The sequence below is a fragment of the Plecotus auritus genome (genome assembly GCF_963455305.1).
Source record: "Plecotus auritus genome assembly, chromosome: 6".
Classification (NCBI taxonomy): domain Eukaryota; kingdom Metazoa; phylum Chordata; class Mammalia; order Chiroptera; family Vespertilionidae; genus Plecotus; species Plecotus auritus.
Window position 1 is genome coordinate 60,728,362 of NC_137773.1, and position 16,782 is coordinate 60,745,143.

The 16,782-nt window shown below is 33.5% G+C and overlaps 1 protein-coding gene across 4 annotated transcripts in view; it reads right to left on the bottom strand.

The window, feature by feature from the left end:
• The window catches only part of FBXW7 (F-box and WD repeat domain containing 7), a gene marked incomplete at its 3' end in the record, with an annotated part of 179,642 nt that overhangs the window by 122,034 nt on the left and 40,826 nt on the right, over positions 1-16,782 (bottom strand). For 3 of the 4 annotated variants that reach the window (XM_080675319.1, XM_080675320.1, XM_080675324.1), the window contains exon 2: positions 15,740-15,787. The exons of the other annotated variant lie outside the window; for it this stretch is intronic. The remainder of the gene's footprint in view (positions 1-15,739; positions 15,788-16,782) is intronic. 4 annotated transcript variants of the gene reach the window in all.

Sequence of the window (16,782 nt, forward strand, 5' to 3'; positions counted from 1 at the left end):
GTATGAACAAATTGATTTCTTTTTAATGGAAATTTTAAGACTGTGTTTAAGGAACCTTAAAAATGTTCATACATAAATTTGATCAAGGTCATCAAACAGATTAGTGGCAAAGCCTGATTAAGTCAAGTACAAGTAGGCTTTTAAAAAAAGAACAGGCAGTTCCACTGGGGCTAAAATGTCACAATGTATACTGCCTATTTATTTTACACATCTAAATACTGTCTAAATACAGAATAATCATAGTATCTTCTATCTCTTATAATCAATCTTTTTTAAGTAGTAAACACTTCTGGTATGCCCTTCTTTTCCTCCTATTTGCTCAGCCCTTTGCAAAAAAGCTTTAATGCACACCACTCCGCTGAAACTTATATTAATGATTAATGAGTTGGTTATCTACTATTTAACATTTCAATACATATGAAATTTAGACACATCCTTGACCAAATCTCAAATGATACTGACATACTTATGTTAATCAGTGTTTATAAAGGGATTTGGGGAGGAGGGGTGGATAAACTTGTTACCTAATGAATAATAAAATATTGCAAACACTACTTTGTAAATTATATTACAGTATTCTATAATTAATGTTTTAAGTACCTGAATTCAGGATAAAGTACAGAATTACATTGGTAATACATCTTTCAAGAAACACTAAGGCTGTAAACATTAAGGGCAAGTAAAGCTTTCTTCACACAGTGCTTTGAATAGTATATATAATGGTAATTTTATGCTAAATTTCTTCTACAGCAAATTATTAACATATTTAATTAATATAAATGTTTTTAAATGTCATTGGAAGAAACAGTGTCTCTATCATGGCAAGAACATAAACTTGTTAAAGAACATATATTAGAGAAGTATTTTTGTGTCAGATTCTGCACAAAACACTCTACATACTGGATAGTTAAAGAGGTAGAGGAGCTGGTGAAATCTGAATATAAACAAAGTCTTTAGCACTCAGCAAAATTTGAATATAGACAAAGTCTTTAGCACCTGAGTCTCACTTTTGTTTCTGCAACACTAGTTCTCTTCTACTTTAAGCTTTAGTCCTATACTTCCTTTGTAATCCATTATTTTTAAAAAGGCATATAATAAAGGTGAAAACAAAGATTATTAAAATATAATCACTGGAAATTCACAATCTTGGATACTAAGGTTTTGATTTGCTATATCCTTAAATATTGCTTTAAAATAGCTACTATGTTTTCATCAATAATCCTTAGAATTGGTCCAACTCAGATTTCCTAAATCTTTGCATCTATGAAACTAATGAGAGCAAAAGACCAAAAAAGGATACAAAACAACTCTTGTGCAATTCTCTAGTACAAGAACTTACCATAATTCCGTTATTATAATTACAGCTAGTTTTAAACTTATGAAATTTGCAAATGTTAAGAGTATTCTGTTCCATTTAGATAACAAAGAATAGTTAAATAAATTCTTATATTTTCAAGATATGTTCTGTGATCAATACCAGAGTATGCTGATACTATAGGTTGATGCTAAACTGAAAGTATGGAGCAGAGAGATTATATTTCATTATATTCAAGGCTAGTAGTACCAATGGACTTTTTATGAATTGATGAATGAAATAATATATAGTCTCTAAAAGTTTATGGCGGGGGGGCACTCAAATTAACTGAAATTACTGAGGCTACCCAAAACTTAAAGCAAAGACAAAAAAGAGAAACTTAGTATTCTAATTTTAAAAATAAGTGCTGCTGCTTTAAATGGCCAGCCGTCTCACATCAACTCCAGGCTGCAATCACAACATCCATTAGAGTGCTCCACAGCTCAGAGCAAGCAAGCAAGTGGTTGTCAGTGCAGCTAGTAAATCACCTGATCCTATTACAAAATCAATTACTGCAGTGCATTTCCATTGCTACACAATCTGATGATGACAAAATGATATTGGATAGCTACTGCAAGGTCAAGAAAACTGCCAAGAACATCTTTAATTGGTCTTTTATGTTTAATCATTTGGTCCTAGTTATAATGCATCCATTTTAATTGTATATTCTTATTTGAAATAAATCTATGTAGTTACCTTTGGTTGCCTGGGACATTCGCTGGATAATCTCTGCAACTGGTCTGATGTATGGCTACAAGAGAACAGATCGGAGCAGCAGGTCGAACGGCTCAACCTCTTCATTAAAGAAGAAATAATGCTGCAGCCACAGCCACACATTGACTTGCTCATTAGATGAGAATTTAACTTAAAAAATCAGAATTGGTAATGTCCCATATATACTCAAAATTGGCTAAATGCCTCATTCTGCAGCTCTCTGGCTGAAAGAAACACTGTTAAAAAAGAATAAAACAGCAGCTTCCCTACAGAAGAAACCAGCCACAAACTCATTGCCAAGAAAAACTCGATATTAAAAACAGAAGTCTCCCGGCTACTCTTTAGAAAGAAGGTAAGAGGTGCTTTAATATTTCCAACTGGTTTATATTAAAACCCCAGTACTTAACAAAGGAGCAAACTGAAGATATTACACCCCAAAATTATACTAACCACTCTCTCTGTCCTCCATCAGTTTAGATCTGTTTGCCTACTCCTTCAGCTCAGCCTATCCAACCTGTTCCCTCTATAAATGCACACTATTTCAACAACCAACAGGAATGAGCCCCACCCCTCCGTCCCCATACACACTGTTCAAGAACCGCTCAATATCTGGAAAAGAACTGCTGCTGCATTGCTTTGAGAAACAACAGGGAGCAAATTACTGGATGGATTCTTTAACTTACCAATCAGAACTGGTGACCTTTTATGACTCTCGGATTCAAGAAGCCTGACAAACCCTCACAGTAAGAATAATCAACTGATTTTATTTGTATATTATAGATTAATTAACAAGATCATTTTCAATATTATTATTCAATCTAAAATGCAGAAACATAGGCATAAGTATTTTTTAACAAGATTTAGACAGTAGCTATTTAAAAGATTTTTGAGTATTGCTGGGAGGGGGCAGGATGATGGCTGATGTGCAAAGTAAAATATTCCCTCTGAATATTATACTTAAACTTGAGGAATATGGAGCAATAAAATTCTACAGCAAAAACAGTGGTGTAGATAATTATGCACTAAATAAACAAGGTAATCAAGGAGGCCCCGACTATCATAAATGTTAGAAGAGTTTTAATGAGAAGAAAAGGATATGTATCTATAGATAGGTATTGACAATGAGTAAAAAGCCGTCAAAACCTGGTTTTCATATTAAATCTTCTCCTACTTGGTTATTTGCATCTCATTAAAAATATTCAAAAAACACAAACAACCCTAAAAACATAAGCAATAGTACTAAATATGTTAGCTATACTCTAATATCTTTTATATGTAAGCATCCTCTTTTGCCTATAAAGATATTTATCTATAGCATGTAGTTATAATGCATATTATTATTTCCAGGACAAGAGAAGATAACATTAATATAAATACTTTATAGTCTTCACAAATAATCATATTTCAAATTACTATAACTGAATAAACATTCATAAACCATTTATTATCAATCTTTTTTAACAGCACTGTTTTCTGAGGAAGACAGTTTAAAAACTAAATGTAATAAGAAACAACTTGAATTAAAATGTATTTTTAAAACTTCCTGTTTTCTATGGCATTGAAAGGTTCTTTATTTGTGTGTGCCTCATGCTCAATTTCTTCCTTGGTTTAAAGCTAAAAAGAGCCAGTATTGCTCCTTCCTTCATCTTGCACTGCCCTTTTGATATTCATGTTATACATAAATCAATTTCCAGAATATCTAAAAACAGGCATGCACTTCACATTGAATTAAAAAATAACAAACACCTTTTGTAGATACAGGCTATGGAAACAAGCAAAATAATGCAGTAACCTTTTACTCGCCTGCTGGAGGTACTGTCTGCTGCATAGAATTTTAAATCCTCATCTGCAGATGCAATTGAGTTGGTATTGCTAAGAACTCTGCTTTTCCTGTGTGCTGCTTGCTACAGCTATTCATTGAAAGAGCACATTACGTGGAAAATGTGAAGTACTATCAATTTAAGTTTCTTATATGAGTTAACAAAAGAACTTATACAATCTAGCCATAGCTCTGCTCTGTCACATTTTCACAAGCATTGCCAGACACATTGGGGGAAAAGGTCTTATTGCTGCTGATGCACTGCTCTTAGCAGATGTGTGAGACTGGGCAGCCAAAAGAGGTAATGAAAAAATTAATACAGCATCCTAACATAAGAACAAAATACCAGGCATTAAAACCTCATACAATTTATATTATCAACAAATACAATAACTTGAGATTTTTATTAGCTTTATAATTAACAAAAGCCTGAAACTAAATTATTGTGTCTAATATTATAGACAAGCATCAATAAAAATCCCCACCAAATGCTATTAATGAAAGTAAGTTATTCTACTAGCTACTCAAAATCAATGTTGTTTTTAAACAAAACCATGAAATAAAAGATCCAAAGTATAGATTACTTGTGAAGTAATTTGACATGTAATGGTTCATCCCACTCGTTCCTCCACTAATACCCTCCGGATCTTATATTAGTTATAACTAAACGAGAATGTAAGCAATAAGGGCTATCTTCATTTATTATTTTTCCTTCCATGTCAGCTAATTTAATGTACTATTGATTCTTAGGTTGAATACAGATGGAGGCAAAAGGCAAACCAACAAAGATAAAGCTTTAAAAACCATCTGAAAACAAAAACACATAATATTGTTTAGGAAAAAGTTAATATTTATCTTTAATTACCTTCCTATAGATATGTTTAAAAAAAGACAAAATTAATATTTGCTCATTAATGACAATTAAGAATCATGATTATTTTTAAATAAACTGCATTTTAAAGTTGTACTTTCCTCCTTAATTGCACATTACACTAAATATCAAAAACTTTAAACATTTTTACTAAAAGACAGAACTCAAGAGAGCTTTCTGTTGCTATCTATTTCTATTGAGTTAATTTCTACTTCTCTAAGAATATGATAACCATTCTATTACATGGTAGTCTAAAAGATGTGTAATATACAAACACAACCCCGAGGGCCGGACATCCTCCCTCAATGCCCAAGCCAACTTCAATATATAAGTAAGCACAATCCAACTTCAATAGTTTCCAAAACTAAAATGTATCAAATAGAAATTTATCCAATTGAGACTATTATATTTTTTAAATAACAGTTTCCCTGGTATTTACTAATACCAGTCAACATTTGAATTTCCAAGATTGTGTCAAAAATGTCTTTTCTAGGTAATTTGATCTAAACAGAATCCAAACAAGAACACTCATTGTATGTGATTATTACATTTCTTTTCTCTCTTACTAGTACTTGAGAGCAACCTCTCATGCTCCTCTTTTTTATATCACTGACCTGCAGAATCCTTAGCTGTCCTTTATTCTGAAACTGCATGCTTCTTCACTGCTACTCACTTTGTACCCCAATCTCTCATATTTCCTACAAATAACTTTTGATGACTATAACCAAATTCCAACCTCAAAAGAAATAACTAGCGATATAGGTGGCCTACATAAAAGTCCCTCTAACTCCAGAGAATCAAATAGCAATTCAAGTCTCTTGGCAATTGTTGAACACTTATTAAAATTAATTTGAAAAATTTAACATGGTGCAATAGCTCTGAAAAGACAGAAGAGGGAACTCTAATATTTTAGAATTCCATACTTAAATTTTTTTTTTAACATTTAAACACTGATTTTCAACTTTGCAGTGGTTAAAAATATAGTAATGTTTTATATAATTTTCCTTGTAAAAAAAAAAAAAAAAACAACCAAAAACTCTACAATGCAGAAGAAAAAGAATTGGAAGAATAAAGTGAAGACTGAATATACAGACATTTCTAAATTCTATCACACTAATAAATTATAACCATTAACAAAAGCTATCATTTAAAATTACAGTTGACCCTTGAACAACACAGGGGTTAGAGGTCCCAACCCTTATGTACCTGAAAATCTGCATATAACTTCTGACTCCAAAAATCTTAAGTTGCCCTTCAGTATCCACAAGGGATTGGATCCAGGACCACAAGTGGATATCGAAATCCAAGGATGCTCAAGTGGCCAGATCAACACACAGAGTCAGCCCTCCACATCTACAGCCGCAAATCAAAAACAGTACAGGCATTTATTGAAAAAAAAAAAAAAATCCGTGTGTTAGTGGACCCACACAGTTCAAACTCATGCTGTTCAAGGGTCAACTGTATTCTAACAAACAATGCACTCCCATTTTCTAAATAATTTCTTCAATATTAAATAAGGATACCTGAATAAACCCAATGTATTTTTTTAAATAACCATTTTTGTTCAAAATGTTTTTTTAAATAGTTTTTTAAAAAAAAAGTCGGGAAAATGTATAGCAAATTACTTTTACATACCCATTTTTTTCAAAAGGAAACTGCAAAAAGACTTGAGTAATAATGACTTCTCAAGGATAAGTATACATAGTCTACTAAGATGTTTGGAGAATACAGATATTTTTTAAACATAAGTTTAATTTATAAAAAAATGCACACCTGTCACTTTAATGAAAATTAAAGTACTTTATGCGAGAACATAATAGAAAAGCGAATTTATAGTACACAAATGACTACTACGCCAAGGCCAGATGCAACAGTTACCAGGTAACCTAAGGACAGAACTCAAGAGAGCTTTCTGTTGCTAACTAACAAGGATCCCCTTTACTCCAGTTTCCTATAACATGTTCATTTCCTTTGGAGTTCCCACCAGTAGCACCTTTAGTATTCCTATTTTCACCAAAATTCTGCTTATGATAATTTTGTTATTTCTCTAAGAATCTACACACTTTCTTCACCACGATCCTTACATTCTTCTGAGTCTTCAGCACCTTTAACACCCATTTCTACCAATTCTCTGTATAATGATTTAAGTATTTTGTAAATACTTTTTCTCGGTTGCGCTCCTCACTTCCTTTGGAGGCCTCACCAGTAGTGTTTAACATCTGTGTTTCTACCAACAGTACATTCAGGGCAATCTAGAATTTTTCTATCATACTCCTCAAAATTCTACCCATTACCTAATTTCAAAGCAATTCCTCTGTTTTTTGGTATTTGTTGCAGCAGCACCCCCACTTGCAGGAGCCAAAATCTGTATTTTCTTCCTATAGCTGTTGTTACAATACCGCAAACTTGGTGGTGTACAGCATGAATTTATTATCTTGTAATTATTTTTGAAGTCAAAGTCCAAAATCAGTTTCACTGGGTTAAAATTAGGGTGTTGGCAGGCCAGTGGTCTTTTTAGAGACTCTAGAAGAGAATGTTTCTGTCTTTTCCAACTTTTAGAAAGCTGCCTGAATTCCTTTCCTCAATTTTCAAAGTGCATCACTCTAACCTCTACTTCAGTCTCCTGTCTTGTTCTTCTGCACTGATGATGAGAGGTGGTATGCATGGATACCAAGAGGAGAGGGGATGGAATCTGTGTGGCCCCACCCCCACCTGACCACACCCTAGTCCTCTCTTTCATTTGGCAGTGCCTAAGTTGTATCCTTTATAATAAAAGTGTAATTGTAAGTATAGAGATTTCAGTGAGTTCTGTGAATCACTCTAGCAAATAATCCAACATGAAGGGAACATGTAGAAAGCTCTAAATTTGTAGTCAGGTCAGACAGAAGTAGAGGTTACTGGGAGACACCACCTAGGGCATGTATCCAAAGTAAAGGCAGTCTTGCTAAGAACCTTGCCCTTGAACTAGTAGGATATTACACTAACTATGGGTATAGTTAGTGTTTAAATTGAATTGAATTGAATTGTAGGCACCCAGTTGTCAGGGAATTGGGATAGGAACATGGATATTAACTGTGGAATTTAGGAAAGATTTCTGGTTAGAAGGTAAAGGGTGGTGGTATTCAGTTTCCAATGGATTTCTCCACCACATCTATCCTCCCCAATACCATAAAAAAAGAGAAAGTTCAGGACACTTTTGTAATTTGATGTTTAAGATAAACTTTCTAAGCAGATTGACAGAGTAGTCAAAAACAAACAATACAAGTGATAAGGTACATTTATTTTCACTTTTAAGAGAGTTTCTAATAAATTTTCCACAAACTTTTTGACATTTTTAATTCTCAAAGTAAAAGATATGTATCAACTTAAGTCAACTAAAAAGAATGATCCAGATGTGCATAATCCAGCATACCACAGAGACACTATTAGGAAATCAACACATCTGGACTCTAAGCCAAAGTATACGTATGATATATCATTAAACATTATATCAAAAAACATTTTCAATTCTTTTTTACTATTCAGTATATATTCTATAGAGATTATATTTTAACATAAGGTTTTAATCATATTGGAGCTAGAATTGCTAATTTTAATAACAAATTATTTCAGACAAGTCAAAATTCCTTAAAAGCAAGGTTTGGGATGTACTATGTGTAAATATATATTACTGTAAATAAAGATGTACTATACTTCCTCTGAGTTAAAGAAGTAGCCAGTCATCCATGGCAAGTAACAATACTAAACAAACAGAAAAATTTTAGTTTATTCTATTAATAGTGTAAGATAGTGATATTCAACCATTTTCCCACAATAGAACTCTTTCCAAATGAAATGTTACTTCCTTTAGAATTGCTTATATTAACAGTGAACTGACAAGTCCATGTTTTTGTTTACCTCTTCAATGGTTCTCTTGCTTCCAGGGTTCCCCTCAGTAAATTTCCAGTGCTTGGCTAGCCCTAACTACCATCATATGCCACTGCAACTATAGGCGGCTAGTATGCACTCTAAGAAAAGAAAGCCACAAACATACAATTCTTACATATTACAGTGCAGGCTTTCTGGCTTCTGCTTCCTTTTGACCATTTTCCACTGTTTTAAATAGGTGGAGATTTTCTTTCAATATTTTATCCAGATTTTTATCATTGTTATCGGAGTGATGGTTCATTCAACTACTTTACTGGCATCATTGCATCATTGTTGGATTTAAGAATCTCAAAATTCTATTAATGTAGATTAAAAATTCACAGTCTTGATTTCCATTCCTCCCACCAAATTAAGGCCTTCATCTCATCACACAAGAATTTAAAGTACTACCACCTTCCAGTTTTCTCTCCCTGAACTCACACAGTACATGGAGAGCAGTTTCTTGCCTGTATACTACTTTTATCATTAGAAAGAGTGTTTTCTGTGAAAACCAGGAAACGTGTAATCAGAAACCTCATATTAACTTTCAACTCCAGCACTACCTGTGAAACCATAAGCAAATTATAATCTCTGTGACCCTTATTTCTACCATCTGCAAATAAGAATATCATATGCCTCATTAGTTAAGCTTAGGACCAAAATATGATAAGTAATGTTAACAAGTGTAGACAAGAGTTTGCCACAGATGTTACAGGACTGTGACATGAGAACAGAAGAATGGTTAAAATCATTATCTAATACAGAACAAACTGAACAGACTGGGAGACTCAGATAATGAGCTCATTCACTGACTCAACAAGCATGTATGACTCCCAACAACATATCAAGCATTGTACAAAGCAAATTTTTCAGGATGAGAAATAATAATTTTGGGTGTTGAGAATGTAATAACTGAGGGAAAATAGATAATGAAGGAAAACATGGCATTTATAAGGCATCACAAATTTGTCTTAATTCACATAATGAAAACAGACCATCTTCTAGAAATGTATTATATGATTAGGAGGGGCAAAGAGCAAAGCTTCAACCCAGTGTATACTTAAGGGGTGTATGAAGAAAGAGCAATAACAAAGAAAACAAATATGTAGTCAGAGAGGTAACAGAAAGCCATTTAAGTATACTATCACAAAAGACAAGGGAGAAGTGGCTGCTAAGAAACAAAATACCAAGTGCTGAAAAAGGTAGGGTAGGATGAGAAGAAAAGACACAGATTTAGTAACTGGAACTTCAATCTTATCTTGGGAATGAGAGGGAGCATTTTAACAGCTTAACCAATGCCTATCTAGCTAGTTTTGTGAGAAAAGTGGTTTACTTTCACTTGAGAAAGCAGAACTCCAGTAGAAACAATAGGCAAACTACAGAAGGAGGTTGAATAAGAGTTAAGAAATTGGACACTTAGCATGGACTATAAATCAAACAAGTTTGGTGATAATGAGAAGGATAGAAGAGCAGAAGTAAGGCATTTTTCAAGATTAAGTGTGATAAGGCAAACAACCCAGCACAGAGCATAAAGAGGGAGAATACTGGAAATAGCAAAGTTCCAGTGAAGGGAAGAAGGATCAGATTAAGAATACAGCTGTACCTCAATTGCAGGCTGGATCCCCAATCGGGGCGAGTACGAGAAGCAACCAATCGATGTGTCTCTCTCACATTGATGTTTCTCTCTCTCTCTCTCTCTCTCTCTCCCCATCCCTTCCACTCTAAAAATCAATGGCAGAAAATAGACTTGGGTGAGGATTAACAAACCAAAAAAACAAACAAAAAAAAGAATACAGATGTTAACTTTCTAAAAAAAAATATTTTATTCTTTGGGTAAAGATAAACTAAAGAAAAAAAAAGTATAGCATATAAAATCAAAAAGTAGTAAGAAAAATAGGGATAGGATCATTTGAGGGCAGTGGAAAGGTTTCAAATAACATTCACCATAAAATAGATTTTAAAAAAAATAAGGCTTACCAGGAAGCACTGATGCTAAACTATATGGGGAAATGTGAACCTCTCAGAAGAGTAAACTGATAAAACTGTAGTAAAGTGAGGCAGTCCATGAACAGGGAACAATATAGAAGAAATAAACACCTGAAAGCCTAGAAAATTTGTAACAATCAGGAGAATGGAAATTCTAGGAATTAATAATAACAACATTTAGATGGCTACTAGATTGAATGTGGGTCATACTGGATTTTTTCATTTAAAAAGTGATTTCTGAAAGAAAAGGCTTTTAGGAAAACTTCACTGCATGATGTGGTTGCCACAGTAACTATACCAGGAGAAAAGGGAGTCAATACTACTTTTCAATGGTTTTCATACATTTGTGAAAAAACAGTGTGACATTTAGAATAAATATTAAGTAAATATTGAAATACCCTTTTGAGGAAGAATAGTTCTATCCATACAAGCCTCACCAATGAGTAATAGCTCTAAGGTGTATTATTGATCAGCAGATTAGCAAACTCTAGTACGTGTGCTGAGAAGCTGTTACCTAGCTACACTAATAAAAGAGTAAGATGCAAATTGAATGTACCTTTGCGATGCCCACCAGCCAATCAGGAGTGCATGTGCAAATTAAACCAACAAAGATGGAGGGTTAATTTGCATACACAGGCACGAGCAGCCAGAGGCGGGCGTTCTGCACTGCCCCAGCCACTCCGGGCCTCTGGGCAGCGTGGGAAGTTGGAAAGGCGGCTCCATTCTTACACAAATCTTCGTGCATCAGGCCTCTAGTATAAGTATGAGGCAGACCCTATTGACTTTAATGACAAATTAGTAGTTTAACTAAAGAGTAAACTTTATCTTCATAAAGAAAAGGGGTCTCTGTTAATATTAAACCCCCATATCTCTCTCTCTCTCTCTCTCTCTCTCTCTCTCTCTCTCTCTCTCTATATATATATATATATATATATATATATATATATATATATAAAGCCTTATATGTAAAGTGTCCCCTCAGGAGTTCGACTGGGAGACCAGGAGTTCATTCGCTTGCTATGACGCGCGCTGACCACCGGGGGTGGCGTGGAATGAAGGAAGGCCCTGGCCAGCACTGGCTGCTAGGGAAAGGAGGCCCCAGCCAGCAGCTGGAAGGCCCTGATCGGCCCTGATTGCCAGGCAGGCCTAGGGACTCCATGGGCCTCCAGTTTCAAATATAAATACTCAAAGAGAATATTTGCTCGATAATTATGTTAATAAGCATACAGAACAAGAGAAGGAAAAAGAGAAAGAATGCACAAAAACCATTTTGCCTTAATTCAGTCATAAATAGGTTATCAAAATCCTCTTAACTACCACATTTGGCACATACCATAGGAGGACATAACTCTCTCAACTAAATATTTTACTTATTTTTTATCACAATGGAAAATTTAACACCATCATGAAAGGTATAATATCAGTTTTCATTTCCTTTTCCATTGCAAAATGTCCGTGGATAGTATAATACAAACTACAAAAGCATCAATGTGAAGAACAATATTACCCATAAAATGGGAACTTAAGTGATTTTTAGCCAATGGATACCATGATTTAAAATCAACTAAGAAGACTATCAATAATCTTAGCTCTATAAAATTTCATTAAAATATATTTTGGTTACTATTAGTTAACACTGAATATTGTTAAATAATACAAAAGATAGAAACAAAAGTAAATTTTCCTAATAAAAAATACATTTATCACACTATATTACAACACCTTTGCCCTTACATAGAATGGCAATGCTACTAAGAGTGGTCACATTCCACTGTTAATTGCCATTTCTCTAAAAACTAACTTAGACAACATTATAGATCAATATATCCTGAAATAAGCCTTCAATTGATAAAAGCCACATTATGATAAAAAATAAGAAACTAAAATGGTCCCATAAAATTTTGAAAGACATATACTTAATAAAGCAGAGGAAAATAGACATATTCCAAATGTAGGTTTACAAAAACATTGAAATATTATTACCTACAAATAACCTGAACAAGATTAAAATCACTAAGATTCTCAAAATCTATTGTCCCTTCACAGGAAAGACTTAAAAGAATTGTTACTATGCTTAGCCTAAAAAGCAATGGTTTTATTAAGGTACAAAATCAAATACACAGTAAGTACCATGATAAACTAAAGTATTAAATTTATCTCCAGTCCAAAAAACTAAATATCAATTCATAAGACTAATAACAATAAACATATCATACACAGCTAACATTTTCACGGTAGCACATGGGATCAAAATATGTTTTGCTTAAAACAATTAGCTGAGGAATCGAAGCACAAATACAAGAATAATTGCTTCCTTTGGGCTTTGGCTGTCAAACACAAGAAATGCCAATGCTTTATACTCCTGTGATAATTAAAATCTTGTCACAGACCTAGACTACCAACAAATATTTATTTAAAAGTAAATTTATAGTATGACACCAAAAGCGCAGCAACAAAAAACAGATAATTTAGATTTCAAAAGACACCAAGAATAAAGTGAAAAGACAATCCACAGAGTAGGAGAAAGTATTTACAAATTATATATCTCATAAGGGGCTAGTTTCTATAATATATAAAGAATGCTTACAATACAACAATAAAAAGTCCAATTGAAAGTTGGGCAAAAGATTTGAACAATTATCCTAAAACCATATATAAATGGCCAATAAACACATGAAATAATGCTCATTAGTCATTATGGAAATGAAAATCAAAACCACAATGTAATATCACTTCACATCTATTAGCATGGTGAAAATCCAAAGACTGACAAAAACAAGTATCTGTGAGACTGTGAAGTAACTTGGAACCCTCATACACTGTTGGTAGAATTGTAAAATATTGCAACCATTTTTGACAGTTCCTCAGAGCTAAACACAGTTACTATATTACTGTGCAAATCCACTCCTATAAATATACACGTAAAAGAATGAAAACATATGCCCACACAAAAACTTATCCAAAAATGTTTATTGCAGAAGCATTCATAAAGCCAGAAAGTAGATACAACCCATCAACTGATGAATGGATGGATAAATGTAATATACAATGGGATATTTTCTGGCCACAAAAATAAATGGTACATGCTACAAAATGGATAAGCCTTGAAAATATTATGCTAAATGAAAAAAAGCCAGATACAAAAGGAAAAATATTGTCTGACTAGAGGCCCGGTGCACGAAATTTGTGCACAGGGGTGGGGGATGTCCCTCAGCCCAGCCTTCACCCTCTCCAATCTGGGACCCCTTGAGGGATGTCCGACAGCCCGTTTAGGCCCAGTCGCAGTGGGATCTGGCCTAAGTGGGCGGCCAGACATCCCTATCACAATCCAGGACTGCTGGCTCCCAACTGCCCTCCCCTGAAGGTCTGGTTCCCAACTGCCCTCCCCTGCAGGCCTGGTCCCCCCCAACTGCCCTCCCCTGCAGGCCTGGTTCCCCCCCAACTGCCCTCCCCTGCAGGCCTGGTCCCCCCAAACTGCCCTTCACTGCAGGCCTGGGTCCCCCCCAACTGCCCTCCCTTGCTGGCCTGATCTCCCCCAACTGCCCTTCTCTGCTGGCCTGGTCACCCCTAACTTCCCACAACTTCCTTCCTCTGCAGGCCATCTTGTGGTGGCCATCTTGTGTCCACATGGGGGCAGCCATCTTTGACCACATGGGGGCAGCCGTCTTGTGTCTTGGTGTGATGGTCAATTTGCATATTACTCTTTTATTAGATAAAATTCCAATTAATATGAAATGTCCAGAATAGACAAACTGATACAAACTGAGAATATATTGCCGAGGGTGTTAAGGGCAGGGGTTTTATGGAAAATAGACAGTTATTGCTAAAAGATAAAGGGGTTTGGAGGAATATAAAAGTATCTTAAAATTAGATTGTAATGATTATTCTAAAATTCTGAATACACTAAAAATTATTGAATTATACACTTAGGGATGACTTCTGTATGTGAACTATATTTCAAGGAAGCAGTTACTTAACATAAATGAATAAATTTGCAATAGGGCAATATATGTCAGAAACATATATAATGCAAAGATGATTACTTCCCTCAGACTAACTCAAATACATGTATCAATGAGGGGGAAAATGTCAGCAAATTACTCTTTTCTATTTAATACATCTTCTTGTAACATCATTTGCTCCTAAAAATATTGCATTCATTATACAATAAAAAGAGTAGTATAAGTGTTAAATATTTAAGCATCAATTATGATTATTATAGAATTTTAGAAACATCATTTGGTTGAATATTTGTTTCAAACACATTAAAAAGAATAATAAAAGAAATTAATGTTTTTTATTAAATATTTCTTCATGTAGCTAGGAAATTTCCTTTAGCTAATCAAACAGGTGTATTCATCCTTAAAGATATTTTTACATTAAAACAATCAAAAATTTTTATTACAACCTTTGATTAATCAATGCCTCAGTATTTACCCCCCATTATTTAATAATTTTAACAGGTATCATAATTAACCAAGGCATTATTATATCTATATAAATACTATGTAGTTAAAGTAAACATATTGAGATTAACTCTCCTATATTTACTCAAAAATTAAAAGGTTAAAGCCTTATCTAATAAAATCTTAAGTTTTTTTAAATTCTTAACTACAGATACCTAACAAATTTTTCATATTATAATGTTATCAAAAAGAATCTGGACTAGCCCAGATGGGGCCTGCCCAGAGTACTGGTCTTTATGTTGTCTTATTGTGGTGAACAGGACCTAATGTAAAGAGGACTCAAGTAATGGATGGCTAAAGAAGAAAGTTGTACTAGTATCAACAGCTAATAGAAAACTTACAAAAATCTCGGCAGGAAAGATCCTGTTTCATTCACATTTCTTTCTCTGAATTCCTTTAATGCTTAGCTTGCACACTAAAAGAATTTTCTGAATACAATGTGTAGAAAGAGACAGAGGAGAGCAAAATAAATATAAAGAGAAGAAATTCCAGTATCAGGTAAAAATTTTAAAAATATAAATTACAACTGTCATTTGCACTGGTTGTTGTAAATCTCATTAATGTTACATACATGTAAACTTAAGTAACATGCAAACTATTTAATATAAAAAGTATGTACTTACCAAATATTTAAATAGCCTTTTAAAAATCCCACTGATGGTTTAGACTCCCTAAATAAAAAAAGAAGAAATAATTTTTCAACTTCAGAAGTTAACCCTACTCTATAAAATTTACCCTAGAATCTCATTTATGAGAACAATTTGTCTTTCTACACTTTACAACCCAGATTAATGCTGAAACTCTGGCACATGACAAATATAAAACATTTTTCCCAGTCTTATAAATTATGGAAATTTTATAAGTGATATGGAAACACTAAAAAATTATTAAGATATTGGCAGAATTTACTAGATTACAAAAAGAGCAAGCTCTATAATAAATTAGATTTTAAAAATTACAGACCAAGAAAACAGCCTGCTAATAACAATGTCTTAGAGAAGCATCCATATATTAAATTCTTCTTTGCCATCAATATACAATGTTATACTCTACATTCTGGTTATCTAGTTACCATCTAACTAGCATCTATAGAGTTAAAGTAGAGCCAATGCCTTGGGAAGATATTTTACAAAGTATTTTTATTTAAAAATTAATTTAAGGAAACATTTTAAAATCCACCTTATGTGAGTACTAAAATATTAAGGTATTTTAACCACAATAAAAAGAAATATATAAAATGAAAAATTAACTTTACTATGAACAAAAGTTAGCTGTATCTAATAATTTTATAATAAACATAGTATATATCCTTTCAGTCAAGTCTCAAGTAAAAATAACATTCAAAATAAAGTTCAAAAATTCAAGAATAAAGCACTAAATATTATAGAGCTCTTATTCTTTATCAGGCACATTGCTCAGGTCTTGAAAAATATTTATACACATTTTTAAAACACTTCATTTATTGCCCATTTTATAGGCAAAAAGCCAAGCCGTATAGAGATTAAGTCATCTGCTTACATACAGCAGCTGCCTTTGACTGCACAATCCCATGTCTTTAAGGCACCATACTATGACTCCTCAAAAACAAAATAAGTAAAACAGAACATAACATAATAAGAGGTAAAACGGATTACCTCTTTAGAAGTCAGAAAAAAAGATGTTTTTA